The 8,405-nt window shown below is 39.5% G+C and overlaps 1 protein-coding gene across 1 annotated transcript in view; it reads right to left on the reverse strand.

Moving 5' to 3' along the window:
* LOC120310144 (centromere protein P) overlaps positions 1 to 7,118 on the reverse strand; it is a 181,284-nt gene extending 174,166 nt beyond the window's left edge. Inside the window, exon 1 of the mRNA XM_039348238.1 lies at positions 7,075 to 7,118. The gene's annotated coding sequence lies outside the window, so the exon portion shown is untranslated. The remainder of the gene's footprint in view (positions 1 to 7,074) is intronic.
* Positions 7,119 to 8,405: the final 1,287 nt, after the last annotated feature.

Below are 8,405 nucleotides of genomic sequence, written 5' to 3' on the forward strand. Positions count from 1 at the left end.
AGCCATCTGAGGCACAAGAGAAGAAATATTGAAATTAAAGAATATTTGAAGAAACTGACTTGAAGGCTAAAGACTGAACTGCTTAAACTGCTTAGAAAAGAATGGGTTTTCTATCAATTAGGAATCCAGGAATCAATCTTTAAGTTTAAAACATAGGATTAATAAATGCTATATTTTCAGAAACCAAAGCTTATTGTATGATCTTTGGTGGACAATTCCTTGTTTTTCACCTTTTATTCTTAAAGTGTTAATTTCTCTCTCTGGGCGCAATCAATAATTGCTGCGAACTCCACGTAGGCATCAGGAAGGGCATTGGGCCAGTAAACGCTCCAGCTCCACTTAGTTGCTCCAACTCCATCCCAATGCAAGGGATTACAAGGTGGTTAAAAGAAAAAAAATTCTTAAATTTTAATCTGGACATAAATGCAACAGGCACACCACTCAATTAGTGGCATTCCACTTTCCCACCTCCCATCATAACTTCCAGTGTGCAGGGAGAATTTGAAAGAGGGAAGAAAGGAAAGGAAAGTAATTAGAGGGGCAGGAAAATGTAGGATTCCAGTTCTTTACTAGAACAATTACCATTCAGCTTGGTTTGTACACCAAATAATAATAATAGTAAAGTTGGAAGGGACCTTGGAGATCATCAAGTCCAACTCCTTGCTCAGGCAGGTAACCCTATACCGTTTCGGACAAATGGCTGTCCAGTTTCTTCTTAAAAACTTCCAATGTTGGAGCATTCACCGCTTCTGGAGGCAGGTTGTTCCATTGGTTAATTGTTCTGTCAGGAAGTTTCTCCTTAGTTCTGAGTTGCTTCTCTCCTTGATCAGTTTCCATCCATTGCTTCTTGTCTTGCCTTCAGGCGCCTTGGAGAATAGCTTGACTCCCTCTTCTTTGTGGCAGCCGCTGAGATATTGGAACACTGCTTATCATGACCCCTCTCGTCCTTCTCTTCGTTAAACTAGACATACCCAATTCCAGCAACCGTTCCTTATATGTTTTAGCCTCCAGTCCCCTAATCATCTTTGTTGCTCTTCTCTGTACTCTTTCTAGAGTCTCAACATCTTTTTTACATCGTGGTGACCAAAACTGGATGCAGTATTCCAAGTGTGGCCTTACCAAGGCATTGTAAAGTGATATTAATACTTCACGTGATCTTGATTCTATCCCTCTGTTAATGCAGCCTAGCACTGTGTTGGCTTTTTTGGCAGCTGCAGCACACTGCTGGCTCATATTTAAATGATTGTCCACTAGGACTCTGAGATCCCCCTCACAGTTACTACTATTGAGCAAGGTACCCCATATACTATAACTGTACATTTGGTTTTTCTTACCTAAATGTAGAACCTTACTTTTTTCACCATTGCATTTCATTTTGTTAGATAGCGCCCAGTGTTCAAATCTGTCCAAATCCTCCTGTATCTTAAGTCTGTCTTCTGGAATATTGGCTATTCCTGCTAGCTTGGTGTCGTCTGCAAATTTGATGAGTTCCCCATCTATCCCCTCGTCCAGATCGTTGATGAAGATGTTGAAGAACACTGAGCCCAGAATAGAGCCCTGGGGCACCCCACTACACACTTCCCTCCATGTAGATGTGGTTCCATTGAGGACCACACGCTGAGTACGGCTGGTCAGCCAGCCACGGATCCATCTGGTGGTGATGCTGTCTAACCCACATTTTTCTATCTTATCAAGTAGTAGGTTGTGATCTATTTTGTCAAATGCCTTACTGAAGTCCAAGTAAATTATATCCACAACATTCCTCTGGTCCACTAATTTTGTCACTTGGTCAAAGAATGCAATAAGATTTGTCTGGCATGATTTGTTTTTGACAAACCTGTGTTAGCTTTTAGTAATGACTTTGTTTGCCTGTAGGTGTTCACTGATTTGTTGTTTGATTATCTTTTCCAGAATCTTCCCAGGTATTGAAGTCAGGCTGATAGGTCTATAATTTCCTGGGTCCTTTTTTTTTTCCTTTTTTGAAAATGGGAACTACATCAGCTCTTTACCAGTCCTCTGGCACTTCCCCAGTGCTCCAGGATCTTTGAAAAATTTGGTTCAGTGGTTCTGAGATCACATCTGCCGGTTGCTTGAGAACCTTGGGGTGTATATAGTGACTAAACATAATATAGTGACTAAACCATAGCAACTGAGTTCAAACAACATGCTTTGTAAAATCAAACAAGCTTGTATGGCTTAGTACATTGCATTCAGTTATTTAGTACACAATGTTTACAATAAATCATGATTATATGATTTATTCAGGCTAAAATGCACCAGCCAGTATCTTAAGGCAGCTTATTTGATCTGGCCTAATTAAGTCTGTTAAAAAAAATGTAGATTATTTTTGTCTCCTTTAATATGTTATTTTTAAAGATCTTTGTCATGACTGATATTTTCCATGCTCATCTCTAATTATTTTTGATACAATCTGGCAACAAATTATTCTCTATTCCTTCAAGAATTATACAGAGACTAAAAGTATTAAATGGTTTCCCTTACAATATTTAATAATAATAAAGTTGGAAGGGATCTTGGAGATCATCTAGTCCAACCCCCTTCTCAGGCAGGAAACTCTGTACCATTTCAGACAAATGGCTATCCAGTCTCTTCTTTAAAACTTCCAGTGTTGGAGCATTCGCCGCTTCTGGATGCAGATTGTTCCACTGGTTAATTGTTCTAGTTAATTGTTCTAGTTAATTTTATCTACCTTACTGTATATATATGGAAATAATCCTGATGCAGTTCTGGATGATACAAGCCCTACCCAGGGAATAATTGGCTATTGCTTAGCTCAGAAAAAAAGGCACTGATATTTCTTACCCAAACTCTTTAGGATACAAGACAATATATCTTCATTTTTACTCTTACTTCAGGGCTGCTTGGTAAATTAGGTTGCAGATCATTGGATTGTGTAAACTTTTAAAAAATTGATAGTTTTTAATTAAAATTATAATATGGATCCATCTTGTTACTGTGCATGTTAGCTTGTTTTTATCTACAACCACAACTCAAGGGAAAAGGAAATATGATGGTACAAAAAGATGGAATTAAGAGCAAATTTTAGGATTTTATTTCTCCCAACCAGTAGGTAATGCTGAACAAGCTGGATTTGGGGGCTAATTCATTACCCAAAAGTAAAACTCTGGTTGGCTTTGCTAATGCAAAGATGGTTGTTTGTCTTTATTGCTGTTCTCTTTCTTGTCTGGAAATCCATGTGTTTTGCTAACGGCAAGAGACAAATCTAGTCACTGTCAATCATTGTTTTTAGAAATGGGAATCAACCATTGATTCATTGTCCTGGAATAGTAGATATGAATGCTTGCAACATCTACTCTGTTTGCTAATACATTCAACGGTTGCAAACCACAAACTTTACATGTTATGCAAACTCAAATAATGTGGTTAGTTTACAGTCCAGTCCCAACAGAATTGAGCAATCCATACTCAACTATAGCAAAGTATCAGGTGAATACACCAGTCTTTATTGTTTGACGCTGCTTGTAGAGTTGTTTTTTTTATATAGCCCTTCATCTTTCTAACCCACAGAAATGTTGGGAAAAATATGTAAAGGGACTTAGGACGGTGTCCATCAGTGTATCTGTCAGTTGGATAACTCCCCCAAACTGTAGCAGAAGTGACAGAATTTGGTGGTAGAGAAGAAACTGGCAGAAGAAACAGGGTTGCAAGGAAAATAAAATCCAAAATAGTAATAGTAGTTGGGCAGCAGCTCAAAATGTTGGAGACTGTGCCATTCTGCCAGGTGATTTATACATTTATACATAATTCAAAACAAGAAAACAATAAAAGTAAATAATAAAGATGGCAAGTATGACGAAACTGGATGGGAACCAAGAGAAAAAAACAAACCCCATAATCTAAAGGTAGCTTCAATCACCCTCGCCAAAGAGCTGGGCAAAAAGCCAGATCTTCGCAGCCATTTAAATCTCAAGGGGAAATCTTTCCAGAGGGCAGGTGTTGTTCTACTGAAGGCACACTTTTGGGGTCCTGAGATGGCCTTGTTGAACTGAAGGAATATGGAGTTCACCAACTCTGCCAGATTGGATCAGCTGGGCAGATACTATGGAAGACAGGTGGTTTAGTTACCAGGTCATATAGGTAACCTTATAGATAATGACCAGTAACACTATCATTCCCCAGTATCTAGTAGACAGACTGGGCCTTATAAGCTTAAACATTCCTTTGTGCAATTGGATTCTTGATTTCCTTACCAACAGGCTCCAATATGTGCGAGTTGGAACAAATACCTCTAATACCATTTTCTTGAGCACAAGTTCTCCTCAATCCGCTGCTGTTCACCCTGTTGACCCATGACTGTCGTGCTAGGTTTGCCACCAATCATATTGTGAAGTTCGCAGATGATACAACAGTAGTAGGCCTTATTCATGATGACAATGAGGGTGCTTACCGCAAGGAGGTTAAGGGGTAAACAGCCTAGTTTTAACTACCCAAAAAACCAAAGAGATCATTTTTGATTTCAGAAAAGGCAGGCACAACCACACTCCTCTGTGCATTAATGATTCACCTGTGGAGATGGTTACCAGCATCAAATTCCTGGGTGTGCAGTTAACAAGTAGGCTGGCTTGGTCACTCAACAGCAGGACACTGGTGAAGCAGGCACAGTAGTGCCTGCATTTTCTGCGTCGCATGAGAAAAGCACATCTTCCTTCTCCTATCCTTACCACTTTCTACAGGGGAATGATCGAGAGCATCCTGTCATGCAGCATCACAGTCTGGTTTGGAAGCATCACTGCTTCAGACAGGAAGGCAGTGCAGAGAGTGGTGAGGATGGCCAAAAAGATCATTGGCAGTTCCCTCCCTCCCATCCAGGACATAGCACAGAAGCGTTGCTTGAGCAGGATCCGTAAGATTATCTGGGATACTACACATCCTCTTCACAACCTGTTTTCCTTACTACCTTCTGGAGGAAGCTTCGTGGTATCTGAAGCAGAACATCCAGATACAGCCATAGTTTCATTCCATACAGCATTAAACTTATGAACGTACAATCCTTCCGTTATATATTCAAGATGGACAGTGTTCAATTTTTATTTGTTATGTATATGTAGAGGTGTGGGTTTATACATATGTTGTATATAGGATGTTTAGGTGTGCATCATGTATGTGTTCACTTTGAGAACGGGCAACTAAATTTCATTTTTGATGTATGCCGTTGTGCCCACAGTAAAAAAATGACAATAAAAATTATCATATCTTATCTTACTTTTTATTTACTGATGCTGAGCACAATAACTAATTCAAAATATTCATTTATTCCATGGACTTTAGCATCCCACAACTTGATGTCCTCTAAATATGTCAGGACTGTAATAGATTTTCCTACATCCTGCCATAGCGGAGAATTTTGGCAGTAGAAGTCTGCACCACTGGAGGTGAAAGGCTGGTGTGTAGGCTCATCTGGGCTATGTGAGACATGCATACTTTCACCTACAGATGGTGATATTGAGTAGGACTGAATCAAGATAGTGCAAGAAAAGCAGCCAAAATAACAGTTGCTTGACTTAAAATAGTCCCAAAAGAAAGGATGAGCTTAGTATCATACAACACACCATAGGAATTTTCACTGCCCTAAACCTGATGCCCTTCAGCAGCCTTTTTAAAAATTCCAGATATTGCCACCTCTACAGAGATTGTTCAGTTGTAAAGCAACATTTACTTACTAGATAGTATTGCCTAGCAGAATATACATTTCTGAACACATTGAATTATATAAATGAAGAAAATGTTGCCAAAGGCTACACTTGGTCATCTGGATAATCATCCTCTAGAATACAGCATATTAGTTTTGTTCTTTACCTTTTCACATGCAAAATTTGAGAGTCACGGAAGGTGGAAAAAATGCTACCAATAGCAAAAATAAAAATGTTAAGTTTCTTTTTTCAGGATATGCTTGCTGTGAATATTCACAGACCCAGCCAGAACATTTTCTTTTCTGTTGCGTAATTAGAAGGCAGTTGTCTCAATGTGTTTCTCCAAAAATTGATTTACATATGCTCCATTTTAGCAAAGAATTGTTTTTAAAACATATTGATTTTCCATGTGGTATTTATGATCTGCCCATCTCCATGTCAGCTTCAGTCACCACTGAGCTATCAATTCATCCTAAAACTTACTACAAAGTCATGTATCCCCTGAAATGGATTTTTTTCTGGTATTGACCACCCTGGCTGGGAGTATTGCACATTGAAACAACCCAGTCAAAAGGCACCAGATTGGGGAATGGTCTTTTGGAACAGCACAGGTTCTACATGGCAAGCCAGAAAATCCAAGGAATACAGTAGGCTTCCTTCCAGATGAACAGTGTTAAGTATATCCTAATTCTGTGTTGCTGTCTAGTGGCCATTTGGATACTGGAAGTCCAGATTTGGTGGATCTGTTTCTTCTAATTTCAGGGAATAAGCAAAATAAACATGGCTGACAAGAGTGTGGAAAACAATTAGGTGTTCCCTTCCTGCCTGTGCAAGTGAGGCTGAAATGTTGCATTGGAAGACGCCTTATCACCTAGTCATAAAGCAAAGGCTGTGTCTCCCTCCAAGCCTTCCTCAGCCCTGTTAACCCCAAACCAGCGCCCAGCCCTATGAATCCAGCTATAGGCAGCAGCAGCAACAGCAGCAGCAGCATTTTCTAGCCTCTGAGGCTAAAAAAGGGAAGCCTCCCCTATCATACCGCAGCGCACAAGAGAAACACGGAAGAGACGCCTGTCCTCCTTGCTGGCCATTGGCCCGGACACGCCACTCCTTCTTTCGGTCGACGGATCTAGGCTGGCAACTGAAGGTCTGGAGTTCGGCCAGCTGGATCGGGGTTTGTTTTCCTCCCACGGAAAAGGAAAGGCGGTTCGGGTGGGAAAGGGTTGGTCTGGCAACACTTCTAGAGCTCAGCCTGCTGCTCTAACTGGATCGGAGAAAAAGCAGTGGCCAAAGGCTTTCTCTTTTCTGTACTCAAAACTTCGTTTTGTTTTTGTTTTTAAGGAAAAGGGAGGATGTTTGCTGCTCTCCCCTTTCCTTTGATGTCAGCGTTTCCCAGCCGGCTTACCTCTCCAATAAGTGAGCTTAAGAATAAAAGCAAAGGCGACTTTCTTGCAGTTGTTCTGGCAGCATCACCGTTGTGGTTGTTTGGCTATTGCTCCCTTCCGAGACGCTCTTTCGACTTTAAGTCATGTGGACTTCAACTCCCAGAATTCAGTTGAAGATCTCTGGGAGCGGAAATCCACAATTTTAACAGTTGTCAAAGTTGAGAAATACTGATCTAGCCTTAAAAGGCTAGATAGCCCATAGATAGCCCATAATAATTCATGCAGGCAGAAAACTGTAGTAATTGCAGTTAAATTTGTAACATATAGGTTAGTTAGATTAATCAGAGCTCTAGAAGACTTAAAATCTATCTATTTTAACGGATGGAAACTGATCAAGGAGAAATTCAACCTAGAAGTGAGGAGAAATTTTCTGATAGTGAGAACAATCAACCAATGGAACAATTTGCCTTCAAATGTGGAAGTTTCATCGCTGGAAGCTTTCAAGAAGAGACTGAACTGGCATTTGTCAGAAATGGTGTAGGGTCTCCAGCTTGGGAAGGGGGTGGACGGGGGTTGGACTAGATGACCTAGCCTAGAAGATCCCTTCCAACTCTATTATTCTATTGATCTATTCCACGTTGTTGTGAAGTAACGTGATTCCAGTGGGAGGAAATCACATTTTCTTTCCAGAATGGTAAATCTTTTTGCTGAGGAGAGAAGAGAGACCAGGAAATGGGGAGCAATTTTTTTGGAAAAATCTTTATCCAAAATCCAGATAAGTGACTAGAAATCATTCAGAGTTGAGATACAAAATAACTTCCCTGGTCCAAACCTTTAAGACTGCCTAAAGAAATATTTTCGGTACTTGCCCATACTTGCTTACAGCTACATTCACAATGTTTAGACATGAATTTAAAAACAGAGCACACAAATGAACCTGATATATTCGTAACTATGTGTATCTCATGAGTATAGGCACACTGAGAAATAGCTTTATAATGAAATTATAAGCCTTATAATGAAAGAATAACAAAGTAGGATTTTTATAGCAATACTTATTATACAAATACTGCAGTAGCATAAGATACTACTGTACTAACTCTGAACAGTTGAAGACTGACATTTTTCAGTACACAGTTAAATCGTACTTGCTACAACTAATGCATGGCAAAACTAGTGCATGGCAAAAATATTTGAGCAGCTTTTGTTTTTAAATATATATATCTGCATTCAGACAGCTTATAAATGAAAAGCAGTTATATGTTCAAGCTTTTCAGAATTTTGCAATAGTTTATATATTTATGCATGTTAAGAGTTAGAGATATATATGCATGTATGATTATATATATAT

The sequence above is a fragment of the Crotalus tigris genome, unplaced genomic scaffold, assembly GCF_016545835.1.
Source record: "Crotalus tigris isolate CLP2741 ecotype Arizona unplaced genomic scaffold, ASM1654583v1 scf7180000018125.1543573, whole genome shotgun sequence".
Taxonomy (NCBI): Eukaryota; Metazoa; Chordata; class Lepidosauria; order Squamata; family Viperidae; genus Crotalus; species Crotalus tigris.